Source organism: Aphidius gifuensis, linkage group LG3, assembly GCF_014905175.1.
Source record: "Aphidius gifuensis isolate YNYX2018 linkage group LG3, ASM1490517v1, whole genome shotgun sequence".
In the NCBI taxonomy this organism is placed as follows: Eukaryota; Metazoa; Arthropoda; class Insecta; order Hymenoptera; family Braconidae; genus Aphidius; species Aphidius gifuensis.
Genome location: NC_057790.1, coordinates 9213434 through 9230029, shown reverse-complemented (window position 1 = coordinate 9230029; position 16596 = coordinate 9213434). Strand labels below are relative to the sequence as shown.

Here is a 16596-nt window from a genome sequence, read left to right as displayed (position 1 = left end):
ACAATACTAGCGGTAAGAGTATTAAAAATAAAAGAAAAGCAAAAAAAGATCAAAAAAGCGGAAGAAGACCTGATGGCTGGAAGGTATTTGAATACGTAGCGTATTTTGAACTGGAGTGCTATTCTTTATCCAATGTTGCGGGAACTGTTGCGGGCCCCACAACATCTATTCGCCGGCATGAATTTTCGCGGTGACATAGAAAAGTGAAGTCTTTTTAACATTTTCTATGTAAATCGAACAAATTTTGGTAGAATAGGTTGGGAAAATATGGAATATGATAAATTCACATGAAAAATATTGAGGAACGACTTTACTTTTCCATGTCACCGCAAAATTTTAAGTTTTTTGCCGCAAAATTTTAAGTTTTTTGCCGCAAAAACGGGCCTAGTTTTTTTTGGCAATCCATACACGGAGAAAAATTTTCACTCAATTTTACTATGGTGCCACATTACCATAGACCTATCTTTTGACTATAAAAAAATTTACTATCATTTTAACGAAAAAAAACAAATGTTGTCGTGAAAAATTAAAATATACCATATCAATTTTGTCATGTTTTTTTTTGCTATTTCCCGATGAAAAAATTACAACACATAAAGAAATGTTTACAGAAACCAAATTTAAACACACGTGGATTCAGACGCCGTAATGATAATGATTCTCGACGCTTGATTCTAATTGGTCAACTTGAAACGTTAATAACTCAGGCACAATCTTGTAGTATACCTACTGTTCGCGACTTACGAGTCACCCTGTATAATCGATACCTATAGTGTTTAGTTCAGTTAATATCAAGTCAATATCAAACGCCTGTTGCATCGATTTTATTAATATTACATCAGAAATCTACGTCATCAATCTTCTACTATCATCAACATCTGGCGCTAGTGCTGGCAATTTTACAAGTTGGTCAACATTATTTACTCTGCCACTTTACTGTATTCTACCTTACCAACACCACTCAACCATACCATCCCGAGATGAAATTTTGTCTGTGAAAACAGCCTCTAATAGTCTCTTCAAGCCTATAACTGTCTTCAACTAGTCTCTCTCTTACTGCGAACTCTGAAATTTTCTCTGCTTAATCTCTGTAGCCTCTACAAAAAATTTTTTCAGAGACAGTCAATTTGTGCAAGACTCTAGAACAGAGAGAGGTGTCTCTGCAATCTCTGACAATCTCTAATCTGTCTCTGAAAGTCTCTACAATTTTTAACTTTCAAAATAATTAATTTTTTTTCAAAGTTTAAAAATTACAGAGACTCGTAGAGGCAAGTTTCTCGAGCAAGGTAGCAACAACTTCAACTTTTAAAATCACAGAGCCTCCCAGAGACAAATAAGAGGGAAGAACTATATAAGCTAAATATAAATTAAACAGCCGTATCACCTAAAGTTCAAATAGCTGAGTGTGTTAAGGCCCTTGTTTAGTAATCGAAAGGCTGAGGGTTCGCGTCCGACTAGAGGTAATTAATTAGGTCTCGTTTTCTGTGTAATTCTTTCTTCCAATTCATTGAATCAGTCTCGCCAATATTTATAGTAATAATAAAATCGAGTCTAAAAAATTTTTTTAAAAAGTTTTTTTTTTTTTTTTAAATTTATAATAATATTTAATATTCCGTTATAGACCAAGCATAATGCTTAACTATGAATAGTTATTCTTTTTATATAGTCTAACAAAGTGACCACTGGCCAGGATTGAATCTAAAATAGGGACTCGATTGCAGAGGCAATCATCTCTGTATCACGCAGATAATATTTTAGAACTTTTCAGAGGCTATTATGTCTGATCGAGAGGCAGCCTCTGAACTTCCTCTAATTTGGCCACTTTAGAGACAGTGTTTAGAGGCTGCAGAGTTTTCAAAGGCTGTTTTCAGAGATAAAATTTCATCTCGGGTATACTACTGTTTTTTATAATTCTGTCAAACGACAGCTGTATACCACCATGGACACAAACATCAACAACAACAATGTCCAGTGTGGGCGATGCAAGTCAAAAATTGCGGGTAAAAATATCAAATGTGATAATAGTTTTTGCAGAACACCAATTCACCCTGGTTGTGCATCACGATCAATGAATAATGGATACACTGCATGACACGTCTGCAAATCATCCAGTGCCAACACAACACTGACACCAACAGCTTCTGATACGAATCAAACTCAATTTGAGTTTGATACTTCCAAGTATCAAATTGATTTTGACATAAAAATAAATGAGCTGACCAAGAATCTTGAGACCAAAATATTAGCCATGCGTGATGAAAATATAAAGATTGGCAACGACATCAAACAAATGTGTCAAACAGCCATGCGAGATAAAAGCATGAAGATTGGTAATAAAATCAAGCAAATGTGTGAGACACTCAATAGTACAGCTGCAGCAATGAATTCACACTGAGAAGCTATCGGTGACCTCCAGCAAAAAGTTGCTTACAACACCAATTACATCACAACGATTAAACAAGATCTTCAAAATACCTCAAGACTCACAATCTCAGAGATTGAAGACAGGCTTAATCGTAAAAACAACCTGCTAATCTTTAACCTCAATGAGTCTTTGGCTGCAACACCTGCTAAACGTCAAGCTGATGAAAATCACAACATTCTGCAGTTAATTCAATCTACTGGCTCTGAACCAATGATAGCCTCATCCAATAATATCAAGATTATAGGAATAGGAAAAATATAATAATCCTGGCAAACCCAGACCATTGAAAATCATTTGTAACAGTCCTGGAGAATGTGACATGTTGTTACAGGAGGTAATGCAACTGGAAATGATGCCACGAACGATGAACCAACTATCGAAAGCTATTTTCACCAAGAACAAAACTGTCATGCAGCAAAAAAACTACCAGCAGATAAAAATCTCGATGAGTCAACGTCTAGCTGCTGGAGAAACGAATCTTTGCATTAGAGAGGTAAAAGGGCTCTATGTCATCAAGCAAAACACGTTAGATCCAACTCATTACCCCGTCAACAACAAACTCAAAAACAATTACAACATCAACTTCAACAATCTCAGCACGATCCTCATAGCAGCGTCATTGATAATGAGGGCTGATACCGAACTCAGGCCCGAGCACCCCATGGTTCCTCCCGTGGCGGCTTATTGCAGATTATGGCCATTATGATCATCCGAATTTTTATTTTTTTTTTGACTCATTTCGTATAGTTTTGCCAAAATCGAAATAAGGGACTTAGTTTTTTTTCGTAAATTTTTTTTTTTTTTCCAAGTTTTTTGAAGTAAAAAATATAGCTAAGGGAAATAATGTAGATATTGATCGTTTGGCTATAATTAAAGCTAAGTAAAAAATTTAGCTAAGTGAAAAATCTAGCTAGGTTAAAAATTTTGCTAAGTAAAATAATGCAGATATTGATTGTTTGGCTAAAATTACAGCTAAGTAAAAAATCTAGCTAAGTAAAATAATGTAGATATTGATTGTGTGGCTAAAATTACAGCTAAGTAAAAAATCTAGCTAAGTAAAATAATGTAGATATTGATTGATTGGCTAGAATTACAGCTAAGTAAAAAATCTAGCTAAGTAAAAAATTTTGCTGGTAAAATAATGTAGATATCTAAGTTTTGTTTTTTGTAAAATTTAATTTTTTTTTCTAAGTCCATCATTTTCACTTGGCAAAACTAGACGAAACTAGGCAATAAATAAAAATGACAACGGACGGTCATGCAAGCCAGAATAAACGATAAGTCACGTTCCGCACCCCTGGAGCGCTTGGGCCTGAGTTCGGACGTTGCCATAATGAGCGTCAGCTGATCATATGACTGATTATATGACTGTCATCTACTCTTATATTCTATTTTTTTTTTCATTTTATATCTTGGATTATGAATCCATCTGTATACAATTATACTTTGTCACTTTATTCTAAATTGATTGTTAATTTACTTTATAATTCAATATTGCTAATCATACGTGGTTCTTATAATGAAATATCTGATTTTCCATCATCGTTTTGCATCACAGCGTCACACATACAATTTGTATATGTTTAAAATGAAGAAAGAAAAGAAAGTATAAAGAAAAATAATTAAAACTTTTTATTTTGTATCTCAATATTTATATATATTTTAATTAGTAATTTGTATATGTCGTATTTTGTATTTATTGTAAATTTTATATTTTATCAAGAACCATTTCTAATCAACATATATCTCACATTGCTTCATATATATTCAAACAATCACCTATAGTTCATCAAATCATGTATCTGTCATGTGCCACCATGAAGTGTGTCATATGCAATCACCTGAACTTCAATTTTATCTTATTCTGTATCACTCGAATGTCATGTGGATAATTGCTTTTGACAAAAAAAAATCAAATAATGAAACAAGAATTTTTTTTTTTTTTTTTTATCAAAAACTATTTCGCCTCGAGGGATAATTTTTCAATGCGGCTCTAGAATTTTTGAAAACGCTTTTTTTAAGTCTAAGATGACGTCTCTGCGATGATCCTATCGAGAGTTCCCGAATTTATAATTTTTGCAATATTTGGTTTTTACACGATATCGTCTCATTAACATAATCCTAGGGAGGTTATGGTAGGCCTATAAGAAACGTCTTTTAAATAGCTTTCACCCACCTACAAAATTACTTTTTATTTAGTTATATTTTTTTGTAAAAAAAAAAAAAACTAAAAATAAAAAAAAACGTTAATGAGTCAGGCACAAAGCGTCATAGACCCAAAATTTAAAAACATTTACTATTTAAAATTTCACGTACAATCTCGTAGTATACCTAATGTTCGCGACTTACGATACATCCTGTATAGATGAATTTAGATGTATTTATTTATTAATTTATGTATTATTATTATTATATACGAGACTGAGCGCCCATTTGAGCGGTCGTTTTTATTTAACTTGAATGTCGATGTCATATGTTTGAAAATAGTTAGGTTTTTCCGTATGTTTTTTTTTATATACATATGATAATTAGTAGCATAATAATTAATTGTATCCGTAGCTTTTTTCATTTAACTGTACATATATCGTCGCATTAAAAGATAAAGGGCGTAAGTGCCAAAAATGTCAATTTTAAAGGAAGAAGGGCGTAAGTGCAAATTTATTAATTTTTGGGTTTTTCATCTAATTTTAAGGCTTTAAAAAAAAAAAAAGAAAAAGGGCGTAACAACCTTTTATAAAGGATGAAAGGCGTATGTCCAGGGACTTACGCCTTTTGTCCATTATCAAAATGATTTTTGATAGAAGATGAAGGGCGTATGTCCAAGGATTTACGCCTTTTTTCCGTTATCAAAATAATTTTTGATAAAAGATGAAGGGCGTATTTCCAATTTTATTTTCAATTTATTCAAAGGTAGTGTTTTTAAATTATTGATTATTTATTCATAATTATCAATAAATAAATGACCAGTCTAAGTATAGCCTTTGAATAAATTGAAAATAAAATTGGAAATACGCCCTTCATCTTTTATCAAAAATTATTTTGATAACGGAAAGAAGGCGTAAATCCTTGTTGTTACACCCTTTTCCTTTTTTTTTTTTTTTAAGCTTTGAAATCACATGAAAAACCTAAAAATAAATAAATTTGTATTTACGCCCTTTTTCCTTGAATAAAAAAAAAAATTTCAAAAATGGCACTTACGCCCTTCATCCTTTTGCGACGATATATAAAAATGATTAAACAAAAATAAATATGATGAATATTCCAATATTCAGTGCGAATATTTTATAATATCATTTATACTAATTCTAAAAGAGTGACAGTTTTTTATCTTTCACTCAAATCATTAATATCTATATAAAGTTTTATTTCAATAAATAATTTCAATAATTTAATTTTAATTGAAATGGATCAACACTTATGATGTCATATATTAAAAAAATAGGCTCGAAGACACACCTTTCTTTTAAATTCATTTGTTTTCTAAATATCAAACTTTGCAATGAAAAGAATTATAAGTCGAACTAGTTGGAAGTATCATCTTAGTTGTCATCACATATAAATTCTAAATTCTTAAATTATAATAATCATCTCAACTTTTAACAGACTGTATTTTTATTATTTTTAATGTTGATATCTAACTTAATTAAATAAATTTTCGTATTTTTAATAGCATTATACGATCTGTATGTTGATAGTAAAACTTACCACCCGGGAAGTTCGAAAAACTTAATAAACAATTTTATTTTTAAATGTTACTATCATTGTATCGCACCACGTATCCAAATATACCACGATAATTTCACAAGGGTTGTAAGGCCTTATGTTTGATACAGGGTTATCAAAGGATGTGGAGGATAGGTTGTAACTTGAAATAATAGGAATAACACTTTAAATAAATCCAAACACTGTGGCTTAAATTCTATTAATATATTCACTTTATTATTTCACTAAAATTATAATTAATTGTATTGTATATTGTATATTGAGTTGACTCTAACAAGTGTTGTCATGGACAGACACTACTATTTTATATTGTGAGTATAAAGAAATCCCGTTGTACGCGAATCAATATTAATTAGAGATGTTACGTAAACGAGTGTTGAAGAGCAACTGATTTCTCAGTTTGTTGAAAATTGTTAAGTCCAAAAAATGGGTGTGTACTTAGTTAAAAAATTATTTTAATTGGTCAAAAATTAGTTCAAGAGAAGGTAAAAAACTAGGCGTAGGTGGTGAGATTTTTAGACATAAAATTGGGCCTTGTGTGGTCCAAAGGGTGACATAAAAAATACCATGTGTAAACAAAAAATATAGATTTTACGACCGGAAAGTCCAAGACGTTTTTCATGAATTTAGTTTATTTTAAAAGTTATAAATTTACTTTTTTATTGTCGATTTTACGATCATTCTGTGTATCGAAAATACGTTAGTGCAGTTGTTTGACAGATGTGAGATTTTCTCTAATCCTTGACGAATAATGTTTTTAAAAAATATGTTATAATAGTACCAAAGAGAAACTTGAGTTTATGGTTTTATTTGTTACGTGATTTTTACTCAAAAAATCTATGCATGAGTTGACCATGTGTGGGAATATTCGAGTTTGTAAAAAGCTATTAAAAAGTACATAAATTAAATCGTTGTTTAAAATATTTTAGAAAAAATATAAACCAAAATTGTTAGTCATATGTTATTTGAAATTGTATGATCTCGTGATCTAGCCATAAAAAACAGAGTAATGTTTAAAACTTATCAACTTATTGTATAGAGTTTAAAAAATAAAAAGAATAAAAATCTGGTCAGTCTGGGACCGACAGACATGTGGTTCGACCCGGAACAATCATTATCTTTGAAAACTGATTTTTCTGTGACATAAAATGTAGTTATATATCTTCATATATAATGATCCAGCTAGATAAAAATATCATCAATCTTTAACGTCTGGTTCTTTTTTTACTTTAGTCATTTTCATTTTCTTGGTCTTCATGGTCTTGAACGTTTGGTACTTCTCTAATTTGGTTTTTAATGTCTTGTTCAATCTCATCTTCATCACGATCAAGTCTATATATGATTTCTCGTGCATCAGGAGTACTAGATATATTTCCTATAATACCGATGGCTTCTGAATGTACTTGACTTGGTATTTCATACATCAAACTCTGAATAACACCCCAATGAACCTCACTTTCATAAGGGTATTTCATGTCTAGTGCATAGAAGGATTTAAAAACAACGTCCAATCTAGTCAAAAAATCTGGAAATTTCCATCTCACATTGTTGATGCAGCAAATGTATTCTTTCAAATGATTCCAATCAACACCAACGACAACCAAAATTGATTGTAAATCTTTGTTTATACTTTTTTAATATTGAGATCTTGCACTGATTGCTTCATCAACAGCATCAGCAGTCTACAAATATGATAAATTATTATGATTATTATTATGAGTATTGTTTTCAATTGTATGAAGTATTATTATAATTGTATCATTATGATACTCTATATTACCTGAACGTGAAAAATCATGCTTTTGTGCACATCGACAACTGTTGTTTTTTTTCCTGTTTGCTCTACCATGTGGTGGCATGAGAAAACTTAGCATTTTTATTTTTGATGCATTTTTTATGTCTACATTTTTTGTTCTTGAAATGATTGATTTTTTCAATTCATTTATATCTTGTGCCCATTTAAGTTGTTCGCTTTCATTTTTCTGTGATCTTATAACTTCTAGTTTGTGAATGAGCTGGTCTAGCTTTTCAATTGTAAAATTACAAGCATCAGGATACTAGGCATAAAAATCAAGCTTAATGAGTTGGTATCCAGATGGATATTTTAAGCTAGGCTTTTATTGAAAAAATCTTCTTCTGGAAGAAAATCACCTCCCTGGTGGAAATATTTCTCCGGAATTTCTCCGGATTGCTCCGGAATTGCTCCGGATTATTCCGGAATTGGCCCACTTAGAAAAAATTCGAAAAAATACGAAAAATCGGTTGCAATTCCAAAATACTCGAATTCCTGTGTAAAATGAAGGAAAAAAAATGACCGAAAAATTTTAATGGGCCAATTCCGGAATTTTACGGAGTATTTCCGGACTTTTACGGAGTGTTTCCGGACTTTTACGGAGTTTTTCGGAATTTTACGGAGTGTTTCCGGAATTTTACGGAGTTTTTCCGGAGTTTTACGGAGAAATTATTTCCACCAGGGCTGGCTTACGTTTTTCTCTTTTTTTAGGTAATTAATTTGATTGCAAATCTTTTTTACGTAGAAATCGTGTTACTGTTCAAGCTCTCTCAACTCGATCCCAAGGTTCACACGTATTTTCATCAATGAAGTTTTTATTTGATAGTACATCTTCATCTACAAGGAAAAAAAAAATACGAAGATAATAAATTTTAATTCTTGAGAATAAAAATATTCAGTTAGAATTACAGATAAAAATGAATTTAAAAATAATTACCAGGTTGTTCTTCAGCTATTATTGGTTCTATCGATTTCCTGATGTTTGATATCTCTTGCTTTTTATTTTCAACACAGTTCCATAAAGAACCAGAATAACCACCCTCAGGCGATTTTTGAAAGTAAGCTTCCGGCTTTTTATCAACAAATGTATCACAAATTTTTTTATACATCATGATTATATCAGTCACACTCAGTCTAAAATCCAAAATTAAAAAAAAAATTACTATGATATGAATAATAGCTGGTATTATATTAAAAATTAAAAATATTAATGTTAATTTCTTTTAATAGTATACTTCGTACTTGGGATTAATTTTTAATCCAGCATCAGCAACAGCTCTTGATATAAAAATTTGATCCCTGTGGTTCCTTGGGAACTGGTGTGGGGTGGAATTAGTGTAACTTTTAAAAATTGATTTTCCTAATGGTCCAGTTTCATTTATTACACTTTTTATATTCATAGCTTCAATGAAACTAACAGCCTCTGCACGTGAGTAATGTTATGCTTGTATGATTATTACATTTCCATTCTCTTCTAATTATTTTTTGACAATAAAAAAAATTAATTAAGATTTTTCATATTTAATACACCTGTGTTCAGTTGTTATTCTATAATTAAAAAAAAATACTAAATACTTGTACGACGTTCAATTATTTCAATTGACCTACTTATTATCATATCATAATATCAATAAATCAACATAAATTGTCTTTAACGTGTTAACTGTTGCTAGTAATTTAAATAAAATTAATTAACCACTTCCTTTGTTGGTTTACAGATAAATACGTTGAAACCACTGAAAAAATATCACTGGCAAATTCGTTGCTCAAGAAATTAAAATCAACATCACTGTTTCTTGTACTGGAGATATCAAAAGGCATCCATTTAACTATTTGATTTATTTTTTCAGTTTTTAAGTCAATATTTCCAACACAAATTCTCCATCGTTATTCAACTTATTTTTTACATTTTAATTTTAAATTCACAATCATGTACATTTGTCCAATATGTAAAGTTTCTTCGTGGTCCTCAAAAGACAGAATTGGTATTTTAGGACATGTCAAATCTTATCATAAAAAGTCTCCTGGATCCGGTGAGTGTCCATACGAAAATTGTATGCAAACGTACATATTCATACTTATTCAAGACTCGTTGAAAAAGTTCACGTCCCTAATCAATCAGCATCCAATCCACATGATACAAAACGTAAAATTATCCAAGATACAGTACCACCTGCCAAGAAAATCTGTTTGAATCATCCTGACATAGTAATTGAAAAACATTCAACAGGTCCACAGAACAAAGAACTTCTTCCATCAAATATTTTTCTTTTTCAAATTTTACTGATAAATCGTTGCCATTTAATACCGAGCTGTTAGATTTTAAATATAAATAATCCGAAAGAGCAGCCCACACTGGGAAAATTTTTAGTTAAAAATAAATAAGATTGTTCTTAATTTTAGCAGAAAACTGCTTGGCAAAAAGTGGTTTAAAATAAAAAAAAAAAGTAGCGTGTTGCGAGTACGCGCGGGGGAAGTGAAACTTCTTTCAGAGTAGTTTTATGTCACGCTGAATATTAATAATAATAATAATAATAATAATAATAATAATAATAATAATATTAATCCTGACAATAATATTCGAATATAAATATTATTAGTTAATAATAATTATTAGTATTTATATTTCGAATATTATTATTATAAATTTTATTATTTATATCGTCACATTAATGGAAGAAGGGCGTAAGTGCCATTTTTAGGAATTTTTTTTTTCTAAAAGAAAAAGAGCGTGAGTGCGAATTTATAAATTTTCGGGCTTTTCATCTAATTTTAAGGCTTAAAGAAAAAAAAAAAGTGCGTATGTTCAGGGACTTACGCCTTTTTTCCATTCTCAAAATCATTTTTAATAAAAGATGAAGATTTGTAATTATTTTTATGTTTTTCGTATTGATAATAAATTATGTATAATTATCAGTATACAATCAATAATTTAAAAAATCCTGCCATTAAATAAATTTCAAATAAAATTGAAAATATGCCTTTCGTCTTTTATCAAAAATTATTTTGATAACGGGAAAAAAGGCGTAAATCCTTGGACATACGCCCTTTATCCTTTATCAAAGGTTGTTACGACCATTTTCCCTTTTTTTTTAAGTATTAAAATTAGTCGAATAACCCGAAAATTTATAAATTTGCACTTACGCCCTTTTTCCTTTAAAATTGACGTTTTTGGCACTTCATTCTTTAATGCGACAATATAATTGATACCATCGATATTATTACTAATATTATATTGATATTATTGTTAACATAATATTATTGGAGTTATTATTATTTATAATAATATTATTCATATATAACCATAGTATAAATAAAATAATAATTTCAAAAATATCATCGATAATAATAATATCAATATAATATGAGTAATAATAACAATAATATTATCGATTTATAATAATATCAGTGATATTAATAATATAAATAATAACATTGACAATAACATTCATATATAAATATTGATAATTATTAGTATTTATATTCAAAATATTATTATTATAAATATTATTATTAATATCAATACTATTGTAAATAATTGGTAATATTATCAAAATTATTGTTGTTATAATTATCATTTATATATATTTATAATAATTTTATTGTTATTATAATAATGATTCTTTAAACCCGCGAGATAACTATTGCTTGATACGTTCAAATGAATTTTTTTTTAAAATCAATTATTTAAGTATTAAACTCAGTTGAACTGTTTAATAATATTTAAATAAATAAACAAACAAAAAGTCGCACACGCATACACACATAGCAGCTGACGCTCCGAGTTTATACGCTATATATAGTGCATGTATAGGGATCTGACCTATGGGCGGGGTTTGGTCGCTCACGCACACATTTATTGTGTAAAAGCTTATCTTTGAGGTAATATGGCGCATTCCAGACCGTTTTACTATAGTATGCTATCGTCAACAAACTATACCATAAAAAATTTTTTCATGTAGTTTCAATGGTCTGGAAATAGTTCACTGTGCGCCACCAGATGCCATGGTGAATAGGTCAGATCCCTATGCTTGCCGGCTTCCCTTCTCTTTATGTAATTCTCCTCTCTTTATCCGCTTGCGACCGAGCGTATAGCAGAAAGTATACGAGAGAACGTCTACAAGAGGAAGGGAGTATACGGGAGAATGTCTGCAAGAGAGTATACGCGAGAGTAAACGCGAGAGTAAACGCCAGAGTATACGCGAGCGCGTAACGCTAGCAGGGCCTCGAATTTTTTTGCTACCCTCCGTAAAGAAGTTTCACTTCAAAAAATTATTTATTTTAAACAAAAAATGATTTGTTTAGAAAAAAAAAAAATTATCGTTTAAAATAATAATTTGTTTATAACATTCAGACAGAGTCTTGTTAGAAACAATAAACGGTTTGAGTCGAGCAAAAAAACTGCTAAACGTGAACCCCACTACTCCTTGACACGAGCACTATTATGATTATTATATTCCATAAGGTTCTCGTTACGAACGACAGAGGGATTTTTTTAAGCAAAACCTGCTAAACGTAAACCCAGTACTCCTTGTCACGAACACTAATACGATTATTATAATAGAGTAGCGTCTCACTTTAAACGACAGAAAGATTTTTTTAAGGTAAACACCACATGGTATTTGATTTAAACAATGGCTATTTGTGAAAAGAAAATTGTCTTTTGTTAAAACGATATACTGTTTGTTTCAAATGACAGATGACTCAATAAAAACAATAAAAGTAATGAATTAAGAAAAATTAAATTTTGTTATAAACAAAAAGGGCTTTGAAAGAATCGATGTTTCGTTTGATACAAACAGTTTTATCTATTAATCAAACTAATATTCTGTTGGAAATGTGAAAAAAAAAATTTAATTTTTTTTATATTGAATTATTTATATTGAAACAACAAACAACATTGACGTTAAAAAAAAAGGGGAAAACGGTTTGGTTGAAATATTATACAAAAATAGAAACTGTTCCGATGGCCTGCGTTCTTGAAAATTATTTGGAATTACCGAACGTTTTCGGAATAGTCATGCAATCATTAAATAAATCTCCGGATAGTCAACGAGTATCCTCAGTGATTGATGGAACAGTTTTTCAAAAAAAAAAAAAAAAGAGTGTCCGCATGATATAGTGATTCCATTGAGTGTTTATTTCGACGATTTTGAAGTGAAAACACTTTGGGGTCACATTAAAAAAAAAATAGGGGCCATTTATTATAGACTCAGTTGTCTATAATATATCAATAGAAAATATATCTCTCGGGATAATAAAGTTTGGCACCTGTATATTCTGCTAAGAAAATTTTTTTTTCATAAGAATGGCCCCGAGTTTTACGCCACATGATATTACATTACTTAATGACCTGCTTGAAGAGCACCATAAATTGTATATAGATTTAAACTTTGTTCATTTAAAACCCAAGCATCACTTTCTGCTACATTATTCACGAGCTATGTTAATGTTAGGACCATTAAGATATAATTCAGCAATCCGGGGCGAAGCAGTCCACCGAAATAGTATTAGGTATTCTAAAGTTGCATTGTCAGGAACTAATACGTGCCATACTTTGGCTCTAAAATACCAATTGAATTTAGCATGCACATTTATTACTCAAAAAATTATGACCAACTATTCATCAGTAAAATTGAAACAAAATATCCATTTAAAAAATTTTGATGATTTTAGAAAATTGAGTAACGTGAGTCCAATATCTGAAAATGACGAAGTTAATTTGTTGTCTGAAGTTGACTATAATGGTACACTGTACAGAAAAGACATTTCTGTTATTACAGATATTGATAACAAAAATCCAGTATTTGCAGAAATCCAACATTTGATAGAATTCAATAATTCAATTTATTTTATTGTGAAAGGGTTGGAGACATATTTAGATGAGCATATCCAAGCCTATGTTGTACTGGACACGCAAAAATGGCTCATTGTCGAATACAAAAGTTTAACCGATTACATGCCTTATTACCCACAATTTATTGATTTAGCAATAGAAAGAAATGACAGAAATAAAATTACAAACGAAAACAATAATATAGTATTGGAAAAATAGTATATTGTGTAACAAGAGTGGTAAGGTGTGTTTTATGAAATGGTGTGCGCACGCACCATCTCATAACACACACACTTACCACTCGAGTTACACACGATATTTTATACCATGAATGCAATTGTAAACGAGATTTTACGTGCCACAAACCTAGACTTGTCACATGTTGTAAATGTTAGTTGTCATAATTGTAGTATGTTATTTGTCTTAAAAAAAAATAATAATAATAATAAAATTATTAAATATTAAAAAACAATAGATAAATTAACATACACGTCGTGGATCCCGAAGGGGGGGTCAGCATAAGAAAAAAACACATCCAATATAATTCAAATAAAAAGTATTTGAAGTTTAAAATATTTACTAAAATTAAAAATATATATCTGACCTGATATGATAGAAAATAAAACCATATTAAAACTATATTATATTTTAATTTAAATTATTTAGAATAAAAAAATTGATTAATTAATAATCAAACTGTAAAATAGAATTAAATTTGAATTAAAAATCAATAACAAGTAATAAGAAATACCATTAAAAAAAAAAAAACTTCAAGAATACAAACAGCCTGTCACAAATATACCACATTCTTAGGTTAGAAATATTAAACCAAAAAAGAAAATTGAAAAAAAATCAAAAAAATATTGTAATATTAAATATTATTATTAACAATTATTATTTTTACATATCTTGACACACAAATATTTATTATTAGGTGTATCATTTAAAATACAATTATCCATTGACGTAGATTATTCTGATTCTGTCATCTTGGACAATCTTGGATGACTTAAATTGAGTGTATGTGTTTTTTTTTTTTTGAAGTGAAACTTCTTTAGAATGGGCAGTAAAAAAAAAAACAAAAGATGGATGCAACGAAAGTAACGGTATGAAGGTAAGTAATTTTAAATTATTTTTTATCTTGTTTTATTTATTTATTTCCTTGACAACGATACAAAAAAATTTGTTTAAAATTTGTTTCAAAATTTTAGTTTCATGAAAGATTCAAGAGACAAAGGTGAATATTGAAGTTAAAACTTTTATTATATACAATATATAATTTATTATATTATTTTTTATTAAATAATGAGTATTTAAAATTAATCTGTTGAATGAACAAATAATACACAAGATAATGGTTATTCAAGTGCTTGAGATAATATGACAGCAACATCATAATCACAATACCGAACAACATTAAATAATATGTGGATGAAATGTGGTACCACGTGAACGTAAAGATAGTAAAGATGGTATTTCAGATTGGATAGGATTCCAAGAAACATTTAATGAAATTGAAATATTATCAGAAAAATGTGACAAATGTACTGGTAATCCTAAATCAGTAAAAATTAAAATACGACCAGGTGCTATACCAATGTCTGATAATTTTGATGAGACTTGTACTGGTGGTTATAATATTATTTTTAAACAAATAATGAGTATCTAAAATAAATCTGTTAAATAAACAATTAATACACAAGATAGTAGTTATTTAAGTGCTTGACATAATACAACAGTAACATCATAATCACAATACCAAACCACAATAAATAATATATGTGGATAAAATGTATGTAATATATGTGGATAAAATATATGTGGATAATATAGTAAAGATGGTATTTTAGATTTTATAGGAATTCAAGAAACAATTAATGACATTGAAATATTATCAGAAAAATGTGACAAATGTACTGGTAATCCTAAATCAGTAAAATTTAAAATAGGACCAGGTGCTATACCAATGTCTGGTAATTTTCATGAGACTTGTACTGGTAGTTGTAATAATATTTTAAATCAAATAATGAGTATTTGAAATGAATCTGTCCAATAATCAAATAATACACAAGATAGTGGTTATTCAAGTGCTTGTGCTTGTTATGATTGTGCTTGTCATGATCGAAATAAATTCAAGATCTTGAATGAATTTGTAAAGGACAAAAAAATGGAACGGATGATTAAATATTGAATCATTCAATGAAACAACAACAGGAGTAAATAATAATTTGATAAATGATGTACCAAGTGGAAATCAAAATAACAACAACAATATTGATCATATATAAACAACAGCAATCATAATAGAACAAATACACAGTGGTGGTGGTGGCGGCGATGATGCACCATCGTGTGTTTGTCGTTAATTCGCTCATAAAAAAGATGTTGAAAAAATCGATCAATATTTGACATTAAATTTTTTTAACATCAAATAGTTCGTTCTGTTTTTTTTTTTTTTTTTTATTCAAATATTGAGGAGATAGCTACTAAATTAAAATCAAATTTATTTCAATTATAATTTGTATTAATTTTATTTATAATTTTCAGGCTGTAACATGTCAGATTACGAGGCTGAAATTGACTCAATATTCAATAATATTGGAAGCTTAAGTCATCTAAAGTTGATATATCGGGAAAATATTAAAAGATATCATCTCGACAAAAATCCTGAAGATAAAAGAGCAACTGAAAAAACTCAGTATTTCATGAATATATATACATAAAATAAAAAGTATACATGAAATAGTAATAGAAGTGTTTGGCTGACTAGTTGTTCAATAAATAAATATTTATATAAAACTAGCTGATTAACCCGGCTTT

General features: G+C 29.4%; 1 long non-coding RNA gene across 1 annotated transcript; it reads right to left on the bottom strand.

Moving 5' to 3' along the window:
- Positions 1–7056: 7056 nt before the first annotated feature.
- Positions 7057–9596, bottom strand: LOC122851900. The gene is made up of 4 exons (XR_006373752.1): positions 9183–9596; positions 8878–9074; positions 7929–8777; positions 7057–7830 (listed from the first exon to the last, which is right to left on the bottom strand). It is a non-coding gene; the product is annotated as an uncharacterized LOC122851900 (long non-coding RNA).
- Positions 9597–16596: the final 7000 nt, after the last annotated feature.